The 23,968-nt window shown below is 46.1% G+C and overlaps 1 protein-coding gene and 1 long non-coding RNA gene across 3 annotated transcripts in view; one reads left to right on the forward strand and one right to left on the reverse strand.

Annotated features, from left to right (window-relative positions):
* The window catches only part of SLC38A5 (solute carrier family 38 member 5), a 66,736-nt gene that overhangs the window by 14,399 nt on the left and 28,369 nt on the right, over positions 1-23,968 (forward strand). Inside the window, exon 1 of one of the 2 annotated variants that reach the window (XM_083593588.1) lies at positions 4,141-5,009. The exons of the other annotated variant lie outside the window; for it this stretch is intronic. The gene's annotated coding sequence lies outside the window, so the exon portion shown is untranslated. Of the gene's footprint in view, positions 1-4,140; positions 5,010-23,968 lie in introns of those variants that run through there. 2 annotated transcript variants of the gene reach the window in all.
* Positions 5,909-22,800, reverse strand: LOC310753171. Its single transcript, XR_014543254.1, has 2 exons — positions 21,018-22,800; positions 5,909-6,083 (listed from the first exon to the last, which is right to left on the reverse strand). It is a non-coding gene; the product is annotated as an uncharacterized lncRNA (long non-coding RNA).

The following is a 23,968-nucleotide window of genomic DNA, read 5'->3' on the forward strand; positions in this document are numbered from 1 at the left end:
GCTGAGAGACCGGCTCAGGATCGACCAATGAACTTCATGCCTGAGTGAGGACTTGAACCCTGGTCTCCCAGGTCCTGAAGGAGCGTCTCCACCCCCCATCGTTCTGCCCAGACACTGAGGTCCAGCGCTGAGGGCGTTCTGGCAGTTCCCTCACTGCGAGAAGCCAAGTTACAGAGAACCAGGTAGAGGGCCTTCTCGGTAGTGGCGCCCGCCCTGTGGAACGCCCTCCCACCAGATGACAAAGAGAACAACAACTACCAGACTTTTAGAAGACATCTGAAGGCAGCCCTGTTTAGGGTTAGGGTTTGATGCATTACAGTATTTTAATATTTTGTTGGAAGCCGCCCAGAGTGGCTGGGGAATCCCAGCCAGATGGGCAGGGAATAAATAAATAAATAACTAAATAACTAAATAAATAAATAAATAATTACTCCAACACTGTCTAACCACTCCACAACACTGCCTCCTTATAGGGATGATGAGGCTGAGGGCACACTGGCCAGGAGCAAACAGGCAAGGCCGTTTTGTCTGTGCACAGGCGCACGTGTGTGCACAAACACACCCCAAATTCTGAACTGATACAGCCTTCTCGGTGATTTTTAGAACTGAACAGCAATAAATAAAACTTCAAACCTATGACGTAAATATACCTTTTCATTTAGTAATTGCTGTTCATGGGCTATATCTTTCTTACCTGTTTTCATTCATCTGTTTGGTGCCCCAGGTTGTTATTTCAGTTTGTTGTGTTTTTAATTGCAATTGATCACTTCATGCTATAACTCTGGAGAACAATGCCATTGGACAGCTTTATATAAATATAGTAAGTAAATAAACCGCTCCCAGAATATCCATAAGGAGCTACCTCTCTTTCTCTCTCCCTGCTTCTCCCTCCCCTGCTAAAAGCTCAGCTCAAAAATATCCTCCTCCATTTGGCTTAACCCCTTAGTGTCTTGCTGAAACAAAATCGGATATGCAACTGTCTTTGCTGATGTTCATTATCCTAGTTTTGACTGTCTATTTCCCTCCTACTGTGTCTTCCTTCTCCCCCCCCCCCCTTGCCTCACATTGCTACTCCAGTCTAAAGTTAGATTGTAAACTCAGGACAGGGCCCAATCCTTTCCTTATGCTCTGTAAATTGCCATGCATTTACTCTCTCTCTCTCTAAACTGGCAGCATTTACACACTGGAACTCCCTGCCCACTGATATCAAGCAGACTCCTTTGCCATATTATTTTCAGTGCTCGTTTAAAACCCTTTTTTTTTGTCCCAACAAGCCTACCCAGGCGTTTTATTTTGACACATGATTTTAGTAGGTAACACACTTATGCCTGCTAAACCCGCTTAACAAAATTTCATGGCTGGATAGCCTTGCTGGAACAAAGAAGAGTTTAGTTGGCACTGAAATCAATAAGGCAAAAACTGCAGCCCTGTTTTTCCAAAAAGTGTCACTGCTGCCAATTTAGTTAGCTAGATAGAGATCACATAAATATGACTGGTGTGTACGTGTATCCAAACACATTTTTATGTACACGTAACTTGTTTTTAACATTTGCTTTTAACCAGTATTTTTAATGGACATTTTAGACATGTATACTGCTTAGAGGTCTTTTGTTCTAGCAGGCTGGGAGTCACCAACATGGACTCACTCTGCCTAATATGTAAGGGGCGATTAATGCACCATGGCAGTTGATATGAATGCCTCCAATCATACAGCTGTTCTCTATATCTGTGCCTCCCACAAATCCAGAAGACTGTGGAGATTCTCCAGAAATGTTTATAGGGAGAGAGAGAGATCCTGTTTCCAGATTTAGCTCCAGAAAAGTTATCTATTGAGAATGCCTTTGGGAACTCATCCAAGTTTGATGTAATATTTTTGGACTGGGTCATTTGGAACGTTTGCTTATATTAGGGCCCAGTGAGAGAATATATGGGGAAGCTGGTCCTCTCCTGAGACAGAGCCATTTTTAATTGTATTTATTTTACAAATTTATAAACTGCTCCGTAGCCTGGGGCCTCCCAAGTGGTGTACAACACAATAAAAATGAAATGCAAAGAATGCAAATTCCTAAAGAAACCGAAAGCCTTTCTACAATCTCTAAAAGCACTAAAACTGTTCCAACAAATGTACGATTAATATTTAACAAATGAGTGGGTGATGCCTCATGGGAAGCCTTATTAAACAAAAATGTCATCAGGAGGCATCATGGCAGTGGGTACCTTCTGATGCTCTATTCCAGAGGGCAGCAGCTGCAACACTAAAAGCCCAGTTTCTGGAGCACTGTATACTCAGCCATGTCCCATTTGAGGAGTACAGTTGCTAGGCAGGGTTGTATGGAGGAGGTGGAACATAAGCATGTTCCTAGATAAGATTCCTGTTGTGTTCCATTTATAGGTTTTATTGACTGAGATATGCAAATAATATATATAGGATGCCCCCTCGATCAGCTGTCACTCGGCAACAGCCACCATATCAGGCTCCATCAGAGGAGGAGGGAAGAGAAGGGCAACTTAACAGACGCAACAAGGAGACCAGCAACTTTATCTCCACCCAGCTGGCCAGTAGAACAACACATTACTAAAAGCTTGAATCCGAATTTACTTATTTCCTCCTCCTCGCCAATCCATTTTCCTTTTGGGTAATGTCATTGTGATCGTAAGTCTGAGGGCAGGGTCTGTTTTCTCTCTCTCTTTACTGATTTGTAAGCTGCTCTGTAGCGAGTTGTTGCTGTTTTCCTGAGGAGCAGGATTGAAAAACCATTTCAATAAATAAAATCAGAAGACACAAATAGTTCAGAAAAACCCATAGTCCGTAGTATAAAAACTTTTCACAAACTGAAGATCACCGTACCGTCCCTTCAGTAACGCACAAAAAACCTTGCTATCTCGAAGAACTTTGTCCGCTGACATTCACAGCTGTGTGAGAAACTTTCCCACAACAAATACTCCACACAGAAGCCTTACATTTTGGGCTGCTGTTTATAGGAGTTATTGAATGTTAGATATTAGCTACCTTGAAATGGAAGCTCAATACCATTATCTACACTGAGAAACGAGGCTTGTTAGCACAATTGTTAATGAATTTGGGCTTTTTTGTAAATCACGAAGTATGGTGGACTAACATAAAATGTGGAGGTTCACTCATAACTTGGCTGAGATTTTGTGGAAAACTGTAAATGGGTTCGGTGATGGGCTACCCACCAGCCATCATTCAGCTTCACCAAATTCAGCAGATAAATTCCAGATCAGGGATCAAAGTAAGAAGGTTTTTCCGCCATACAGACATCTTGTGACTTTGTGCTACAATCATTTCCTCTATATCTGATGTTCAGGTGGCAAGTGCTGTTGATTATGTAGCCAAAATGCCGCCACCTATGTGTCAGAAGAAAGAACCAGCAGCAGGCTGGGGAAAACTCAAGGTTTGCAGAAATTAGTAAAGGTAAAGGGACCCCTGACCATTAGGTCCAGTCTTGACCGACTCTGGGGTTGCAGCGCTCATCTCGCTTTATTGGCCGAGGGATCCAGCGTACAGCTTCTGGGTCATGTGGCCAGCATGACGAAGCCGCTTCTGGCGAACCAGAGCAGCGCACGGAAACGCCATTTACCTTCCCGCCGGGGCGGTACCTATTTATCTACTTGCACTTTGACGTGCTTTCGAACTGCTAGGTTGGCAGGAGCAGGGACCAAGCAACGGGCGCTCACCCCGTCGAGGGGATTCGAACCGCCGACCTTCTGATCAGCAAGTCTTAGGCTCTGTGGTTTAACCTACAGTGCCACCCGCGTCCCTTTGCAGAAATTAAAAGGAGGCAAATGCTGTGAGGTGGGCCCTAGCTAGTAGATCTTCGAAACAGCCACATGAACACTGAGCATGTTTAGTGGCCATGGAGTGCTGGCGGAGTGTTGCGCAAGAGGAAAAAGAGTGGTTGCGTTGAGGTCTGAACTGCAGCATTTTGTTGCAGTTCCCACTTGCTATTCATAACAAGCCTGTGCATTAGGTCCTTGTATACTGTTTTATACATATTTTAGATATTTTTGTATCTTATTTGAATACTTAAATCCCACCAGCACCTTTGTAGGTGTTTTTTTTTGTCTTCTGTGGTTTCAGTTCTTTGAGCAACAACTTCCTGTTTTGTCTTTTTAATCACTTGTGAGTATGCTGTTGTGCGCACACATTATTTGACCATGCCTGCTACTCCATGTGCCTGTGAAACCTTTTCCCAACGACCTCTTCCTAACGCATGTTGCATGTATGCAGCGAATAGAATCATAAAACCACAGAACCATAGTGCTGGAAGGGATCTCTGAGGATCATCTAGCAATGCAGGAATCTTAACACGTGGACTCCCTTCCATTTGAAACCACACCGAGCGCAGCTTTCTCCCACGATCTTCGCACGCGATGAAAGAGACACCACCACATGCTGGTTCACACGTGCATGCCCACCACCTGTGCAACGTCAGGTGGCGACTTGCCCATCTCAAACTTCGCAGCTAGGTCCTCCACATCACCACCAGCCACGCGCGTCTGAGCCGTTCTCAAGCGCCATCCTTCTGCTTCCCCATTCGGGTGCCAACCTGGTCCAGCTGCAGAGCCCACGTGTGAACGACGCTTTGCAAAAAGAAAACAACGGACTGAACCGCACACGTGGATCTTCCGAGCTGGCGTAGCTGAGGAGCGAGCAACGCAAAGCCACTGCGGACTAGAAGGAGAAGAAGGGAAAACCCCAGCAACCTGGTTCTGGGATCCACCTGCTCCCAGTCCGGTGCGCGCGGGCTTTGGAGGGTTGACCCGTCTTCTTCGCAAAGTTTTGCAAACTTTCCCCCCACCCCGCGAGCCTGATCTTGCGCTGGTGTGATTGGCTGAGCTGCGCTGTGTGCGAGTGCGCCTCCCTGGGCGTCCCGCGCGCCGCGAGAAGAGCCCCGCTGCCGAACTGCGCGCTCCTGCTGCCGACGTTGCGCCGCTGGGGCTGCGGAACCCGCGCAACTTGGGCTCGTGCTCGAGATCCACCGGCGGTGAGTGCGGAAACCGCGCCTTGGCGGGGAAGTCGTGGGTCTGGAGAGCGGGAAAGGGCCGCCGGGGAGCCCGGCGCGCGTCTCGCCCTCCTGCAACTCCAGCAGACTGTTGCATCAGACGCGCCGAGCGGGACGCCAGCATGCTGCGAGGAAAGCGGGCCAGGCCGAGACCCTCGCCCCGTTCCCTCCCTCCGATCCCCCGTTCCCGTGGCGCCTCCTTGGAGAGGCCCCGATGGGCGCAAGAGCCCGAGCCGTCGGGCATTGCCCGAGTTGCGACGGGAGGGAAGGAAATCGCCCTTGGAACAAAACTCCCAAGTTTGGGGTGGGTCGGCGGGCGAGGATCAAGATGTGGCCCGAAGGGGGTTAGTTGAGAGGAGGCGGATCGTGGTGGGTGGCGGCGCGCATCGTGGGCAGGCCGGGTCCTCGTCGGTGGGCTTGGCTGGCAGCGCAGGGGTTAAACCGAGAGGAACCCCCCCCCCTTTGGAGGCCTCTGCTGGGAAGCGGCGGCTCGCAAGGAGGAGGGGGGAGACCAGCTCGTCAGGCTCTGCTCGCGTGTCGCTCCAGACGCGTGTGAAAGGGGCTTGTTGTGGTGCCCAGAGGCGCGTGGGCCGTTGCCACGTGGGCTCCCAAAGGCGATGCAGGCGGACGGGCCCCGGGAGGTGTCTCCGGGCCTGCGATCGGATCTCGTCAGAGTTTTAAAAAAAAGGGGGGGGGGATAATAATAATCCATGCAGAAACGAGGCGGCAGCAGCAACAGCAGAAAAAAGTAATGCGGAGTACCCATTTGTGTGTGTTAAAAGCCAGGTGTCCTGGATTCAAATCCTGAACAGTTTGAAGAAAGGGGCGTGGAGGGGACTAGGAGTAGTGTGTGGGTCAGCGGGCAAGAACGACTGTTCCTGGGCAGCAGCACATATATCTGTTTAATATTCACTTCTCTTGAGTGTAAAAAACCAAACGTCAATGCGGTTTTAAAACCACAGCATCACACTTAATTCTCCTCAGTTGCAAACTCCTGGTTGTACATCCTCCTGCAAAATGGATTAGAATTCCCGCTTTATGTATGGATCTGAAAGGCTAAAAAATTGGGGTACAATCGACCAACATTAATAAAGTCCTGTTGCAATGCAAAAGTGGCTAATTTTTTGCTGGATCATGCCCTGTAATTATTACTTCCGTACAGTGTGACCCCATGTTTAAAGATCCTAAACTGCAATGCAACACTCTTTTTAGGGCGTTGGAGCTGTTTTTGCTTCTGAGTAGTCCTGCTTTGTTAGGATTTTGCTGTAAGGGTAGCTAGTCCTCATGAAGTGGCCCTGAGCTGTTTGGGATCTCCCTCAATGGAGGGGGGATCTTGTTGTGGAAGCTGAGAAGAGCAATTCCAAAGGATCTGGGGAAGCCTTTCACCTGTTCAACGGGTGTCTTATTTATTTACAGATCAGATTTCTTATCCACCCTCCACCATGAGGTCTCAGAAATGATTTGCGACAATATAATAATACAATATTAAAATCAATTTGCAACAGATTAGTAAACAGTTTAAACAATTTGCATCTGAAGAATAGGATGGGGCCTAAAAAATAAAACTCATCTGTGAAAGGCCAGGGCAAAGAGATGCATCTTCAACAAATGTCGGAACACTATACCACAGGGGCCAGATTTGATGAAGTGAACATGCGTGAGGGCCAATTTTATCCCAGGACATATACTGCCACGGGGGCTGAATTAGGCCCCCAAAACAGACTTTGGACATGCCTTCTATATCCAAAGGGGATGAGAGGGGTTTGGGGTCTGTGTTGTTAAGGGCTTAAGACACTAATGTCCAGCACTTTTGAGTTGGGCTTGGGAGTGCACTGGCAAGCGGCGTGCAGCTGTTTCGCAACGGGGGTTATGCGAGTAAACCGGACCCCAGCCACTCATCTGGCTGCTGCATTCTAGACCTCTTGACACTTTCAAGGCATCTCCAAGGGCAGCCCCACATAGAGCGCATTGCAGTAATCCAACCTGGAAGGTAGCAAAGCATGGAGCACCGTGGCCAAGTCATCTCTGTCCAAAAGGGGCTGCAGCAGGTGGACAAACTGGAGCTGGCAATATGCACACCTGAGGGCACCCATGTCTCCAGGGACAACATTGGATCCAGGAGTACCTCCAAGCTAGGTAAAGGTAAAGGTACCCCTGATCGTCAGGTCCAGTTGCGGACGACTCTGGGGTTACGGTGCTCATCTCGCTTTACTGACTGAAGGAGTCGGTGTTTGTCCCAGAGCAGCGCACGGAAACACCATTTACCTTCCCGCTGGAGCGGTACCTATTTATCTACTTGCACTTTGACGTGCTTTTGAACTGCTAGGTTGGCAGGAGCTGGGACCAAACAACGGGAGCTCACCCCATCGCGGGGATTCGAACCACCGACCTTCCGATTGGCAAGCCCTAGGCTCTGTAGTTTAGACCTACTATCTCCGGGGGGGTGCCATTTCCTTAATTCTTGGACACAAGAACTTGCAGCACATGTCCCAAATCCATCTGGTCACCTCCTCCAGCCACTGAACCACTTCCCATTCAGATGGAACAGAGGGATGGAGCTGGGTGCCAACTGCCTCCTGATGGCACCTCATCCCAAATCTGATGTCAGGTCCCAGTGGCTTCGGGCAGATGTTAAATAGCATGGGGGACGAGATGGAGCCTTTGGAGTGCCATAGGGCGATTTCCAAGGTGCAGAACACCTTGCCTCCTCTCCTCCCCCATAATTGTTTTCTGAAAAGGGCTTTGAAGGTAGGAGTGGAACTGCAGTGTAACACCCACAACACCCACTTTGTAGAAGGATCTTGTGGTCACACTTCCCCATCTCTCTCTGCAAATGCCACCAAGCAGAATGAACAAGGTATTTTCAGCGAAACCAGCCTGAAATGGGTCTGAGCGTACCTGAAGCTGGACTACAACCACTGCTTTGAATAAGGTAAAGGGACCCCTGACCATTAGGTTCAGTCATGACCGACTCTGGGGTTGCGGTGCTCATCTCGCTTTATTGGCTGAGGGAGCCAGTGTACAGCTTCCGGGTCATGTGGCCAGCTTGACTAAGCTGCTTCTGGCAAACCAGAGCAGCGCACGGAAACGCCGTTTACCTTCCTGCCAGAGCGGTACCTATTTATCTACTTGTACTTTGACGTGCTTTTGAACTGCTATGTTGGCAGGAGCAGGGACCGAGCAACAGGAGCTCACCCCGTCGCGGGGATTCAAACCGCCGACCTGATCAGCAAGTCCTAGGCTCTGTGGTTTAACCCACAGCGCCACCCACGTCCCTTACTGCTTTGAATACCTTGCCCCAAAAAGAGGATATTTGCCACTGGGTGGCGGCTCCCATTACTCCAATGAAACATTCCTTGGATCCACCCAGTCCACCCCCCCCCCCTTTAAGCTACCAAGTTGAGTGAAGATTGAGAGGGCAGGTGTTTGGCCTCTTAAACATTAGGATTGCTCTACTTGGCATGGATTAATTAACCCTTAATATCCTTCAAGCATTTTGTCATATGATCAGTAAAAGGGGTTGTTTCTGCAGCTATTCAGAGCATAATTATGGGTAGAGGGTGACATTTTCCCAGTCTCTTAGACAGGCTAAAATGGCAGACTTCTGGGGAGGATGAAAAGGCAGCAAAATGTCATTTTTAAAAATTAATTACATTCTGTATTTTCTGCTGCAAGTACCAAATATTTTGGGCTGCCGCAGACTTCCTTCTCTTTCTCTCCTGCTCTGCTTCCATCTCTGATTTAGGATGATATTTATTTTTAAATCTGGAGGCTTATCAACCCCTTTCCTCATTCTGAAATGAGAACCGCCGCAGTTCAAGTATTGCCTGGAGGAACTGCCGGTTCACACATGCACCTGTAATATATCTACACACATCTCCACCCTTGGTGACTGGCTACTGAATGTGTGAACTGACTCCCATCGGAGACATCCTTGTGTCTGAAAAGATGTGAGGGGAAGCTAAGAGTTCTGCCTGTGGCTTCCAGTGTGATGGCTCATGCACTCGGTGCAAGACAACCCTAGATTGTGCAGCCCTGAGTGCGCATGTGTGAACCAGCCCTTGGCTGGCACCTGAGTGCTGTGATGGAGCAGACTCCACTGAAAAGGGTTGGGCGTGAGGCGATGTGGGCATTGTAACTCTGGTGTCAGATCTTTGGCAGCCCTGCATGGCACTGGTGCTATCGTCAAACGATGAGCACGCAATGGGTAGAACAGCTGTGACGTGCCTCAGAGTAGCATTTCCCCCCGATTCCTGCAAGTTGCAGCCTGGGCTCAGTGGAAAACAGCCTTGCAAGGTTGTCAGTCTGTGTGTGGATTAGGACCATTCGCCCCTAGAGGCCATGGATACCATTCCCTGCCTCCTGAGCCAGCCAGGATCATTTTGGAAGCACCTGGAAAGGGACCAAACTCTGTGTGTCTCAGTCCCATCTCCCCCACCCCCGAATCCTGGCAGGATTGCTCATATATCAGTGCCCACAAGTCCGTGCCCTTTTCCCATTTGCAATCTTTCCCCAGGCTTGGAGCCCACGCAGATCACCCTGTTTTTATCTCTAGGCACGAAGGTTTTGCGTGTCTTCTCCTGGGACAGAGAACTGGGCCTGCAGTCCCTACTAGGGAGGGTGCCAATGGAAGGGGAGCTTTTCCGCACAGCTGGTCTTAATGTCTCCTGTTCCCCGCTGCGTCAGAGAAGGAGAGCGCATGTCATCTTCTCCCGGGTTCGGCCCTGAGTGGCGCAAGTCCTTCTGGCCGAGCGCATGTGCCCACAATTGCATGGGGGAAACGGAAGGAGGAAGGGGGCCGGAGGCAGCTGGAAGCAATTTCGGCGTTTCCCAACACCCCATCCGGATGGTAACCAGAATAGCTGTGGCTTCCTTTGTGAAGGGCTTGGCTGGGAAACAAGACATGTGGGAACTGGTTCAGGCAGCAGCAGGGCTGGCATAGATGCTGGTATTGGGTCCCAGACAGCTGCTGCCCGTTGTTGAGTGCTCTGTGCATAAGATAGCATATGGATGTGGGAGGGTGTGAAATTTGCACATGTTTCAGGGCTTGTGCTTGGTTTGGCAGAGGTGCTTTTTAAACATGTCCTCCCCTCTTGAACTTCACTTTGCTGTTGCCACAGACAGCTCTTGGCTTCCTCTTCCTCCTCCATTACCCCTCGCTCCCACCCCTTGGTGCTTTGCCACGTGTTGATCATAGGCTGAGGGGGGGAGAGGATGGCTGTATGTGTCATGTGTGTCTCTCTATTAATTGGACTATGCACATTAATACAGTGAACGCTCGGGTTGCGAATATGATCCGTGCGGGATGCACGTTCACAACCCGCAGCGGCGCGTCTGCGCATGTGCGGGTTGTGATTCGGCGCTTTGCGCATGTGCAAGGCGTGATTTAGCGCTTCTGCACATGCGCGACCCCCGAAACCCAGAAGTAACCCGTTCCGGTACTTCCGGGTTTTGGCAGGTCTGTAACCCTAAAAAACGCAACCTGAAGCGTCTGTAACCCAAGGTATGACTGTACACAAAACATGCCTCTACGAGATGTCCGTAGGGTGGCAACACAAGAACGGGCCTTTTCTGTGGTGGCTCCCCACTTGTGGCATGCACTCCCCACGGAGGCTTGCCTGGCACCTGCCTTACATATCTTTATGCCCTGCAAAAAAAAGTTCCTCTTCAGCCAGGCCTTTGGCTGATGAAACATTCTATGGTCTTTTAAATGTGTCGGGGTGGTGGTGGTTGTGTGTTTGTTTTTGCTCTTGTTCTTGTTCGTATTATGTACTTTTGTATTTTTATGTTGTGATCTTTGGATTAAGGGCAGTATGCAAGTTTAACCAATACAGTGGTGCCTCGCAAGACGAAATTAATTCGTTCCGCGAGTTGTGTCGTCTAGCGATTTTTTCGTCTTGCGGAGCGCGGATTCGCTGGGTATTAACGGCTTTAAGAAAAAGGAAGCAAACTCGCAAGACTTTTTTGTCTTGCGAAGCAAGCCCATAGGGAAAATTGTCTTGCGAAGCAACGCAAAAAACGGAAAACCCTTTCGTCTTGCGCGTTTTTCGTCTTGCGAAGCGTTCGTCTTGCGAGGTACCACTGTAATAATACAAATAACATCCCTAAGTTCCACACCAAGGAAATCATGTTCTGGATGCAGAACTGTGTTGTGCAAATCTGCATATATATTTTTTTAAAAAAGTAAAAAAAAATTGCTTGCCTGTTTGCTCATTATATTCATTAGTTGCCTCTAGGTGTTTTGACCGCACTGCCCATCGGCCCTTCGAGGGCAGCAGGTTGGGGGCAGGCTGGTCTAAGTTAGCGAGGTGACCAGTTTTAAAACAATACAAGACAGTTAAAACAGTTTCAAAACAATACAAGACAATCAGTGCTTTTTTTCCTGGGGGTGCTCAAGGGTTCGCAGTACCGGCACCCCCCAGTGTTAAAAGTGTGGCACTTACTGTATCAACTTTAAAGCACTGAATACAATCAAATAACAGTACGCAAACCCGGTAAAACAACCATATCTGAGGAGAGAACAACTTGATTCCAGTGACAGTCATTGTATCCGCCGGCAGGCAGACTTCAGGTTTCTGGGAATCTGTTTTGTTTTGCTACTCCAGAGGTGAGGAAACCTTTTGGCCCAGGGGCCGGATCGTTATCTGGGCCACCTTTGATAAGGGAGGACAGGACAGCCTCATATCAATTACGGTAACTGATGCCATCACGATGTCAGGTGATTGACAGGCAGGTTGTCCCACCCACCTGCCAGAACTTTAATTGAAACTGCTCTTGAAACAGAGCTTCCTTCCTTCCTTTTTGTTGTTGTTGTTGTCGTTTAGTCGTGTCCGACTCTTCGTGACCCCCTGGACCAGAGCACGCCAGGCACTCCTGTCTTCCACTGCCTCCCGCAGTTTGGTCAAACTCATGCTGGTAGCTTCGAGAACACTGTCCCACCATCTCGTCCTCTGCCGTCCCCTTCTCCTCGTGCCCTCCATCTTTCCCAACATCAGGGTCTTTCCCAGGGAGTCTTCTCTTCTCATGAGGTGGCCAAAGTCTTGGAGCCTCAGCTTCAGGATCTGTCCTTCCAGTGAACACTCAGGGCTGATTTCCTTCAGAATGGATAGCTTTGATCTTCTTGCAGTCCATGGGACTCTCAAGAGTCTCCTCCAGCACCATAATTCAAATTCACCATAATTCCTTCCTTTTTAGCAGAAATTTAAATGAAAATCACTTCATGCTATTGCAAGGGGGATGGGAGGGCACCTTGTTCCAGCAAAGGAGCGGCTGGTCCCAGTTATTCCTTCGCAGCCACATGGGTACCTGTCCCAGACTTGATGTCCCCGGTCCACCCACCCACCCCGTAGCATGGGAGGGTCCGTCGAGAGAGGAGTTTGGATGCTAGCAGGCCTCTGGGGTGACTTGGTGTAAATCGGCTCCTGTTCCCTTAAGGCTGATGCCCGCCCACCTGCCTCTCTGGCCGGGGTTTTTGGTTTGTGTTGTTGATTTCAATATGACACAGTTTTGGAGTTGGGCTGCACACATTCCTGGGTAGATTAACCTACTAAATAAAAGCTTTAAGGCTGCAAATCTGTGCACGCTTTTCCTGGAAGTAAGCCCCCTCAAACAAAGTGTGGCTTACTAGGAAGCAAGTGTTCATAAGATTGCATAACTTAAACTGTGTGTTCCTTTTTTCTTTCCCCCCCTTTAGCTTCTGGTGTGAGTTGAGCAATACTTTTTTATTTTGAAGGTGGTCCCTCAGCGCCTTCCTCCTGACAAAGACTGTCAATAACTTTTCCAAAAACACCTATGTAGTCTTTAGCAAAATGCAAATGTTGGTTAGTGACGCCAAATGGAAAGATCTTAGGAAGTACTTTGCTGTCCTGTTTTGAAAGACCTGGACCATTCCTCGTAGTGAAAGGGGGAGTCAGGTTGAGTGGCTTAAACACAGGGCTCACCTTGCTTGTTTTTGTGCATTAGTTTTTGTGCAGCACACACACAAAATTACCCTATTTTTGGCATTGGAAGGAGTAGGACTTTTCTGGCTTTGTTTCGCCTTAGATAAACCAGGCATCAATTAAGTGTTCTGTAACATGCTTCAAAAATGAAGTGTGTTATTTTTCCATCTATATGCCAAAAGCTTAAGTACCTTGAAGAATTTCCATTGACTGCATGTTCAACGCAAAGGTTGCCTCACACTTCTGTCTCTATTCCTGGGAATCTGGATGCATTTCTGCACAGCTGCTCTGTTTCTCCTCCTGATGCTGTGGGCTCACATTCAGCACACCTGACAGTTCACCTATACAGTACTATGCCTGGATGCAGAATGTATTTGCAAACAAGAATGCAGCATGTCAGTTAAAATCTGGCTTTTGAAACAGGGAGCTGGATTTTGACAGTGTTGTCTTCCGCTTTAAAGCAACGCAAGTTTCTAGTTCTCATGTTTGCTTTTTGGTGGGGAAGGGGACAATTCAAAACACGTAGGAGATAGTTTATAGGGTGCAGTGGTGTCTTGCAATGCTATCAGCAACAACAAACTACATCTTGCCTCGAGGTGGCTAACCCCACAGTTGGCAGACTTTTTCTCACTCCCCACGTCACTGCCGATTTTGGCAGTGGTGACAAAAACCATTTCTTTAAAAGTAGATACATGATGGGGTAGTGTGGAACCTAGTGCCTTGAAGGGGATGCAGATCCCCTCTATTCCAGTTATCAAATTGATCATTTATTGAGTGGGGGGGGATAACCTCCCTTCCTGAGCTGAACTGCACAGATTAGCTGAGGTGTAGGATTGTGTGTGTGTGCAAAACTCGGTGTGTGGAGACTATATGTACTCTGGGAGCATGGATTGCACACTGCCTCCACAGCCCCACCCAGGCAAGCTTGTCTCAGCAGACAGCCCACACTGGATTTGACCAGGACCCTCATGTAAAAGTCCAATCCTGGTATGCCTAAACATCCTGGTTGTGTTCAAGATTCTTTTTTTAAAAAAATTTTAGGTAGGTTTTAAAAAAATCATAATTCCAGACCTGCCCCTTTTCCCTAATTGAAAATCTGGGACAGGCATACTGAAGAGAGACTTTTTTATTTTGCTATTACAGTGGTACCTCGGGTTACATACGCTTCAGGTTACAGACTCCGCTAACCCAGAAATAGTACCTCAGGTTAAGAACATTGCTTCAGGATGAGAACAGAAATCGCGCAGCGGTGGCAGCGGGAGGCCCCATTAGCTAAAGTGGTACTTCAGGTTAAGAACAGTTTCAGGTTAAGAACGGACCTCTGGAACGAATTAAGTACCACTGTATTTATTTTTTCAGTATCATGCTTCCACCCATGCCATTTTGCCTCCAAGGAACTTAAGATGGCATTCATGAGTCCCTAGGTTGAGGGATAGTAACAGGCCCACAGTCATGTGGTGAGCTTCATGGCTGAGTGGTGATTTTAACACTGGTCTCCCAGGCCCTAGCCTACTTCATATTTCTTCATTTTATTCCATTCTGTGATGTGAAGCCACGCTAGAAATGGTGGCAGCAGAGACCCCCTACTAAACTAAGACAAGACACTTTGGTGCTGAGTACCATATTAATAAGTTTGCAGGGTTTTGGTATCCACGGTTTCTTTGCAAAGGAAAGAGGATAGGGAGAGAACCGGGTCAGGTAGAGAAGCAGTTGTGACAGCAAGAACCCAGGTGAGCAAAGGTGAGGCACTTTTGAGTTTAGTGAGGTGCTAAGCCTTTGTAGGGACGCGGGTGGCGCTGTGGGTTAAACCACATAGCCTAGGGCTTGCCGATTGGAAGGTCGGCGGTTCGAATCCTCACGACGGTGTGAGCTCCCGTTGCTCGGTCCCAGCTCCTGCCAACCTAGAAGTTTGAAAGCACGCCAAAAATCCCTTAACACTGCCTTACTCGCATCCCAAACTATATTAATTGGGGTTTCTTTATTCAGATTTAAGTCAAAATAATTTTTCAGAGTACTTTTAGCCTTTTCGTTCACCTCGTCAATTTCGAATAGATATTCATTCATTCTCCACCTGTACACTCCCGATATTTCACGTTTTATTTCCATGACTATTGGACAATGATCAGAAAGGGTTCTAGGCTGGATCTCACATTTTGTTATTCTTGTCGATAATGCACGTGACACCCAAATCTGATCAATTCTACCCCAACTCTGGTGGGGTTCTGAAAAATGTGTGAACTGCTTCGTTATTGGGTTTTTATGCCTCCATATATCTATTAAATCTAAATTTTCCTCAAGGTTACTAAATGATCTTGGGAGCTTCCCTTGATTCGATTTCCCCTTTTTTCCACTTCTGTCAAGTTCTGGTATAGGTACACCGTTCATGTCTCCAAGTAGAATTAATTTGTAATTTTCCAAATCTAGTAATATTTGTTCCAATTTTTCAAAAAACTCTGCTTTGTTTGTATTTGGGGCATAAACTGTTACCACATTGATTTTTTCCCCTTGATGATTAAGTTGTATTCCCAGTATTCTTCCCTCATCGTCTTTACAAGTTAATACAGGGTCCCATTTTTCCTTAACGTAAACAACTACTCCTCTTTTTTTATTTACGTCTGAGTTAATAAATTCCACCCCCAACCTTTTATTTATCAAAATATAAGGTGTTAAGGGGTTTTTTAATACAACAAAACAATTACAGAAGGAAACTTAGAGAACAAAAGAAAGAAGAAATTATTACCCAACTGAGAGACTGTGAGAAAAAATTAACAATAAACTCGGGAGATGAAAGGACTAAACAAATAGTTAAAGTGCTATAATCACAATATTCAGCATTACTAAACCAAGAAGTAGAATGGAGAATTAAATCCATGAAGCAAAAATACTTTGAATCAGCAAATAAAACGGGGAGATTACTGGCGTGGCAATTAAGAAAAAGGAAAAAGCAAAATGTGATTAATAGAATAAAATCGGGAGATATGATAATAGAAGATCCAGATGAAATAAAAAAAAAGTTTCTCCAATTCTATGAAAAGTTGTATGAAAAAGGAGAGGAAGATAATGTAGAAATAGGAAAATACTTGGAAGAGTATAGAGGGGAATATTTAACTGATGAAGAAAGAGCTCAATTAAACAAGAAGATTACAATGGAAGAGATTAACGAGGCTATTAAGATGAAACCCGGAAAAGCACCCGGACCGGATGGACTGTCAGCAAAGTATTATAAGGTTTTAAGGGAATATCTTGCTCCGGTGCTTAGTGAAGTGATTAATGATGTTCTACAAGGAGGGAAGATTCCAGATTCATGGAGGGAGGCACACATCACATTAATACCAAAAGCGGATGCTGAAAAGATGGACGTAAGTAACTACAGGCCGATATCGTTACTTAACTGCGATTACAAAATCTTCGCAGATATTTTGGCGAACAGACTCAGGAAATACTTAACAAAATCTATTCATAAAGATCAAGCGGGATTCCTCCCTAACAGGCAATTAAAAGATAATGTTCGGCATATACTGGACATTATTGAGTATTTGGATCTTAGGACCGACATTCCTGCGGCGATGATTTTTATTGATGCCGAAAAGGCTTTCGATAATGTTTCTTGGAGGTTTTTAATACAATGTATGAAAACAGTAGGAATAGAAGGACCATTTTTGGAAGGTATTAAAGCAATATACTCAAGCCAAAGGGCCAAACTGATAATTAACAATAATCTCACTAATTCTTTTACAATTGCAAAGGGCACGAGACAGGGGTGCCCGTTGTCTCCCCTTCTATTTATTATGGTTTTGGAAATAATCGCAAATAAAATAAGGAAAACACCAAAAATAAGAGGTATAAGAATTGGAGAAAAAGAATATAAATTAAAGGCTTACGCCGATGATTTGGTATTGTCTTTAGAGGACCCAATAGAAAGTGCCAGTAATGCCCTGGAGTTATTAGAGGAATTCGGTAAATTGTCTGGGTTTAAGTTAAATAAAATAAAAACTAAGATCTTAACAAAAAATTTGGCCGAAGATGTAAAAAACCAGCTAGAACTAAAAACAGGTATTAAAGTGGTGAAAAAGGTAAAATACCTGGGAATATGGATCTCCCCGAAAAATATAAATTTAGTGGAGGATAACTACACTAAGGTCTGGAGAGAAATTAAGAAAGACTTAGATACTTGGAATAGGTTAAAATTGTCCTGGACAGGAAGGATGGCCGCGATTAAGATGAGCATTCTTCCGAGACTACTGTTTTTATTCCAGAATATCCCGGTAATTAGAGGTACGGCATGTTTTAAGAATTGGCAAAGAACTTTAGCTAAATTTATATGGCAAGGGAAAAGGGCAAGAATTAAATTCAAACTCCTCACGGATCTAAGAGAAAGAGGGGGTTTTGCAGTTCCGAACTTAAAACTTTATTATGAGGCCGCTTGTCTTTGTTGGATAAAAGAATGGGCCATTTTAAAAAACACGGATTTGTTGGATCTAGAGGGATTTGACATTAGATTCGGCTGGCATGCTTATTTGTGGCATGATAAAGGAAAGATCCATAGAGGCTTCTCTAATCATATCATTAGAGGCTCGTTATTAGAAGTTTGGAACAGAAACAAAAAGCTGATTGAAAGAGACACCCCTTGGTGGCTTTCACCAATTGATATCTTAACAATAAAAAAGTTAAATCTGGAATGTGAAAGATGGACATACGAAGATCTCCTAGTTAAATCAGAAAGAGGGTGGAAAATTAGACCGTACGAAGAGCTAAAGGATAAATTAACTGGATGGATACAATTTCACCAAATTAATGCGTTATGGTACGATCATAAAAAAATAGGAATGAGTGAAAAAAAGTCCAGGTACCAGGTGGAAATCTTAGAAAGTAATACTAAACTTTTATCCAAAATGTATAACCAACTGTTAGACTGGGATACTAAAGATGAAGAGGTGAAAGGAGTCATGGTCAAATGGGCCAGAGACCTTGGATATAATCTGGAGTTTGACAGATGGGTAAAACTTTGGAAGAAAGGTATGAAGTTCACAGCATGTGCTGCTCTCCGAGAAAACATGGAGAAAATGATGTATCGTTGGTACATCACCCCGGCAAAACTGGGGAAGATGTATAAGACCGGAGACAGCACATGCTGGAAATGTAAAACTAAAGAGGGTAATTTCTTTCACATGTGGTGGACCTGTGACGAAGTGAAAAGATTTTGGGGACAAATTTACGATGAATTAAAAAGAATACTGAAATACACCTTCCCCAAAAAACCTGAAGCGTTCCTTTTAGGTATGATCGGAGAGGAGATCAAAAATGAAGACCAAACATTCTTTCAATATGCAATGGTGGCCGCCAGGATTTTGTTAGCGCAAAACTGGAAAACTTCCAATATCCCCACCATTAGAGAATGGCAAATGAAATTATATGAGTATATAGAATTAGCTAGAATGTCACAAAAAATTAGGCATCAAAAAATCGTTAAGTTTACGAACGACTGGAATAAATTTCTAAGTTACATTGAAATCAATTTAGGTATTACCAAAATCACAGTGGGCGGAATCTAAAACCTGCGATGTAAAGAGCTGATATAATACAATCTGCAGATAAGCGATGAGTTTATTTTGCCTAAACCGAGATGGAAGGAAGCCAATTGAGTGATGTTATGTTGGTTTGTCTGTTTTATGTTTATAGGCGTTGTTTGTTGTTGTTGTTTGTTTGTTTGTTTGCTTTTTTTTCTTTTCAGTCTTTTTTCTTTTTTGTATTTTTTGATGTCGTTTCCAAAATATCAATAAAAAGATTAGTAAAAAAAAAAAAAAAAAAAGAAAGCACGCCAAAAATTGCAAGTAGATAAATAGGTACCGCTCCAGCAGGAAGGTAAACTGCGTTTCTGTGCACTGCTCTGGTTTCGCCAGAAGCGGCTTGGTCATGCTGGCCACATGACTTGGAAAAACTGTCTGCGGACAAACGTCTGCTCCCTTGGCCTATAGAGCAAGATGAGTGCCGCAACCCCAGAGTCGTTCGCGACTGGACTTAACTGCCGGGGTCCTTTACCTTTTTTTTTTTAAGCCTTTGTAAAACTGCAATGTCCACAGCATCATTGCAAGGGAGGAGGAGGCGGAGAAAACCAAGACAACTTGGCCACATCACTGCGAGCCTGTTGGCCGTGCCCTTGTGACTTCTGGTTCCGGGGGACACCGGTGGTGCCTGGCTAAGGGCCTCAAACGCAGGAATTGTTCCTTTCCCACCCCTTCCTGGCTTTGATCGCCATCTCCAGTGCAGGTTGCTTGGACTGGAGAGGCGTGAAGTTAGTAGACCTGCCCGGCAAGGTTGTGCAAACACGCAAAGCAAATATTCAGGCACGGCAGTGTGACGTGGCCGTGCGTTCCAGCACAGACCTTCAGGACTTTGCATGGGGATCCCATGCCGTGGGGTTATGGCATGGGGAATGTGACAACTGCAGGTGTTCCCAGGCCTGTGTGATCCTGCGACACCCTCTCCTTGTGGAAAGGAGGCGCTATTGCAGGGCCAGGGCTGCAGTAGAAGCATAACTGCTGGGGAGGTGAGGGGAGCTAGAAGTTCAACTTTCTTCCCAGTCATCATACTTGAGGAGTGCCCTGGGAACAGGCTTCCTGTGGGCTGGGTGAAGCTTCCCAGGCCAACCACGGCAGCAGGCCAGCTCACCTTTCCCCAGACTGCGGCTTCTGGTTACACACCCTGGGGAGGATAACGCCCATCCAGGTGTGTTTCTGGAAGAGCAGCCAAAATGGAAGAGCATGCTAATGGTAATTATTATTATTATTATTATTATTATTATTATTATTATTATTATTGTTATTATTATTATTATTATAATAAACAACAACAATAATAGAGTGGTACCTCGGGTTACAGACATTTCAGGTTATAGATGCTTCAGGTTACAGACTCCGCTAACCCAGAAATATTACCTCGGGTTAAGAACTTTGCTTCAGGATGAGAACAGAAATTGTGCTCTGGCAGTGCAGCAGCAGCAGGAGGCCCCATTAGCTAAAGTGGTGCTTCAGGTTAAGAACGGACCTCCGGAACAAATTAAGTACTTAACCCGAGGTACCACTGTATTTTGCCTGACCAAAGGTGGCAACCCTACTCGCATCAGATTTCTGGACATGTTTTTTAGCCTACTAAGAGGCTTCAAATGTCGAATGGAAATGCAGGCTTAAGTGGAGGTGTACAGTGGTACCTTGGGTTACATATGCTTCAGGTTACATACGCTTCAGGTTACAGACTCTGCTAACCCAGAAATAGTACCTTGGGTTAAGAACTTTGCTTCAGGATGAGAACAGAAATCATGCAGTGCAGCAGCAGGAGGCCCCATTAGCTAAAGTGGTGCTTCAGGTTAAGAACAGTTTCAGGTTAAGAACACACCTCCGGAACAAATTAAGTTCTTAACCCGAGGTACCACTGTAATAATAATAATGATGATGATGATAATTAATAATAATAATAATATAATAATAATAATAATATGACATGCCAGGAAAAAGGGGCAGCAGCCCTTTGTTTTGGAGGGGAAATAACCCAGGACTGGGGAAGGAAGGATCTGTGCCTTAGGGTTCTCCCAGTTTCTCATACACCATTTCCAATCATAAATCCAGTTCTCCACATTTCTAAATCCTTCAGTATTTGAGTGCAGATTTTCCCTACTAAACATGTTTGTGCGCAGCTTTGACTAATAAGCACATTTTTACAAGCCTTTTCTCCTCATGCAATGCCTTTTGTGCGTTATTTCCACTAATACATTTTTATGAGCTCTTTTAAACCAATATATTTCTGTGCGCATTACTTGGCCAAAGAGCTGCATTGCAAAATTCAGGTCATTTCCGTGCGTTCCGGTCCACAGACAGTTTTGAAAAGTGCAGATTTGATAAGATTCACCTTCAGATGTGGACTGAATCAATTTTCTCCCCCAGGACTCCAGAAGTTATGGCTTTCTAATTTCCCTGCATTTAAAGGCCTGTGGGTACTCGACACCGAACTTGGCTTCCGGCCACCTTCCCCTATCCTAGTGGCCCCATTCCCTTACCTGAGCCAGGGTAAAAATCCAGGTGTTCTGCATCTTTCTGTGGGAACGTAGCATTGAGCTAAGGATGCGGTTGGAGATCAAGGCAGCAGCCAGACATCTCCATTGCCGCTTCTGCCCCACCCAGCCTCCAGAGCACTTTCCCAGGTGCGGGCAACAGCGTTAACCCTTCCCTTTCTTGGTTCCGGGGACTCTGGCTGTGCAGAAAGGTGATTGTATTTTCTCGCAGGGGCAAGGATCTTTTACCAGCCTAGGGAGCCACATTCCCACCAGGGCAACATTCCCACCAGCGGGGCGGGGGCGGCCTCAAGGTGAAATTGCGAAGGTGGGAGGTGGCGCCAAGGCCCTAACGGCTTCGCTTTGGGATGACACTGCCTTTGATCCCCATCTGTTCTGCCAAAACATGCACCCATCTTGTGTCTCGCCCCCGTACCACCAGCATCGGGGAACCGGTGCCAATATAAGGGAGTGGTATGACTTGTCAGCATTAATGCAATACTCTGTAGGGTGTGGTTGGTTTGGGGAAAATGGGGGGAAGCCTAAGAGCGGGAAAGCATGCCTGGCCTCACCTGCCCTTTTGCGCTGCCTGAGACAGTGGCCTCAGTTACAGAGGGCCTCAGATACGGCTTTGCCAGCTGACTGGGGTAAAGACCAACCCCACCACCTGCTTTGGTGCCTTTCATAGCAGCTTGATCTACAGCAGCCTTTCTCAACCTGTGGGTCCCCAGATGTTGTTGGACTACAACTCCCATCACCCCTAGCTAGCAAGGCCAGAGCTCAGGGATGATGGGAGCTGTAGTCCAACAACATCTGGGGACCCACAGGTTGAGAACCGCTAAAAGGAATTAACGAATGGAAAACATTTTCCACTGTGTCTACTCAAAAGCAAGTCCTGCCAAGTCCAGTGGGCCTTACTTACTCCCAGGTGCAGAGTGGTTAGGATGGCAGCCGTTATTGTGTGGCCGTGATGGTTATTTCCTAGGAAAGGCTGTTAAAGACACAGCTTCAGTGGCCAACTGAAAGGCCGGCAGCTAGGGATGGATGAACCTGTCCTTTTCTACTTCCCTCAGTTTCACATTTCTACTGTTAAGTTTAGTTTGGCCCTGTTTCCGCAGTATGTCGGTGATTTATTTTTTTTAAGCCTTCACATTAATTAATGTTTTCCTTAATAGGTTTTGTGTGCAGTCTTGCCCACCGTACATTTACTTATTGGAAAGCTGTATCCCCTAATATAACACATTTTTGTATGTTATTTCCACTACCATATGCATTTTTGCATGCACTTTTCCCTAATACATTTATTCTTGTGTGCAGTGTTTGTTTGTTTGTTTGTTTGTTAGGGAACTGCACCACAAAATTCTTAGAAGTGCAAATTTAGACCCGCTTATCAATTCCCATATTGGTTTGGGACGTGTGAATTTGGCCTGCTTCCATTGAAATGTGAATGGAACTGATTTATCTCCCATCCCTGTTGGCAGCCTTGGGGCCCTTCTAGACGCCCCGTTGCATTGTGCATTCACAATGACCTGCGCTTACGATGGTGTACATACATGATCCCTCTTTCAACACTGTTCCTGCCTTCTGAGGTATCAAGATCAGACATACGGCTTCATTCCCAATCTCCACACGTCCCATAGCTTCCTGCTGAAATCTTGTAACATTTCACACCACAAATGTTTTGGATTGTGCGTGTGCATGCGTGCGATCTCACTTTTGTTGTGCTATAGAGCAAAAGTGCCCCTCCAGGTAACGATGAATGTGGTGACGTAGAGAAAGCTTTCTTCTTCTTCTTCTCCTTCTCCTTCTTCTTCTTTGGCGATCACTCGTAGCCGAGTAAGATTGTCTTCCATAAACACGGTTTTAACAATGAGTCCGTAGATGACTGTGGAGGCCAATTCTGGATCCACACGTCCTTCCACAGTGGGGACATTGGTTTCCGGGTGGGGGTTGATCACGGTGTGGATTTGCCAAGCATGCCTTCCTCTTAGCGTGTTTCTTCCTTGCGTCCTGAGTTTGAGTGTCTTCAAAGCCCATGACACTTTTGGTAAAGGCTGTTCTCCAACTGGAGCGCTTGCAGGCCAGTGTTTCCCAGTTGTCAGTGTTTATACTATATTTTTTTTAGATTTGCCTTGAGACAGTCTTTAAACCTCTTTTGTTGACCACCAGCATTATGCTGTCCATTTTTAAGTTCGGAATAGAGTAGTTGCTTTGGAAGACAATCATCAGGCATCCGCACAACATAACCAGTCCAATGAAGTTTATGATGAAGAATCATAGCTTTGAGCATCACAGAACTGCTAGGCTGCTTTGGGGAGGAAAGTTGGGAAATAAATAAGCAGAATGACTGTGTGGACAGCCCAGGATAAGTTCACCATTTATGCACTATTGCTGCATCAATGCCTGTTGCAGATCGAAAGAAACAAACAAAAACCCTAGTCTTGCAGGACCCTTCAGCAAAATCTGATGTACATATGCAGCCTGTCCTCTCTTACCCCATGTCAGTTCACAATCCTCACCACCAGAGTTAAATGTTTTGAGCTCCCCAGGAATGAAGTCATACCGAGTCTAGAAAGTTTGCTAGCCTGGACAGGGCCTGCAGATCTCATTCCAGGAGTTAAACAGAATGCCACTCCTTGCCGCTGACGCTGCCAAGCCCAGGCCTTTTTTGCACTTGGGTCATCCGAAGTGTATCAGAGAAGCAAGCAACGCCATAAATCAGAAGAGGCCGAGGAGATCCAGGCTTAAGAGATCCAGGCAGCTCCCTTCTCCCAGCTAACTAATGCTGCCATCCCTGGACAGGATTCCTGGTTCCCCTTTCCTCTTTTTTTGCCCTAACAGACTGTGGCTGCAGTCCTGACCACACCAAATTCAGTAAGACGTCTGAGTAGACATGACGGTCCACGTTGTGCTGTGGGTTAACTTTCCCCCCAAAGCTGGACATGAGACTCAGTGGT

Source organism: Podarcis filfolensis (genome assembly GCF_964270895.1).
Source record: "Podarcis filfolensis genome assembly, chromosome: 17".
NCBI classification, from domain to species: domain Eukaryota; kingdom Metazoa; phylum Chordata; class Lepidosauria; order Squamata; family Lacertidae; genus Podarcis; species Podarcis filfolensis.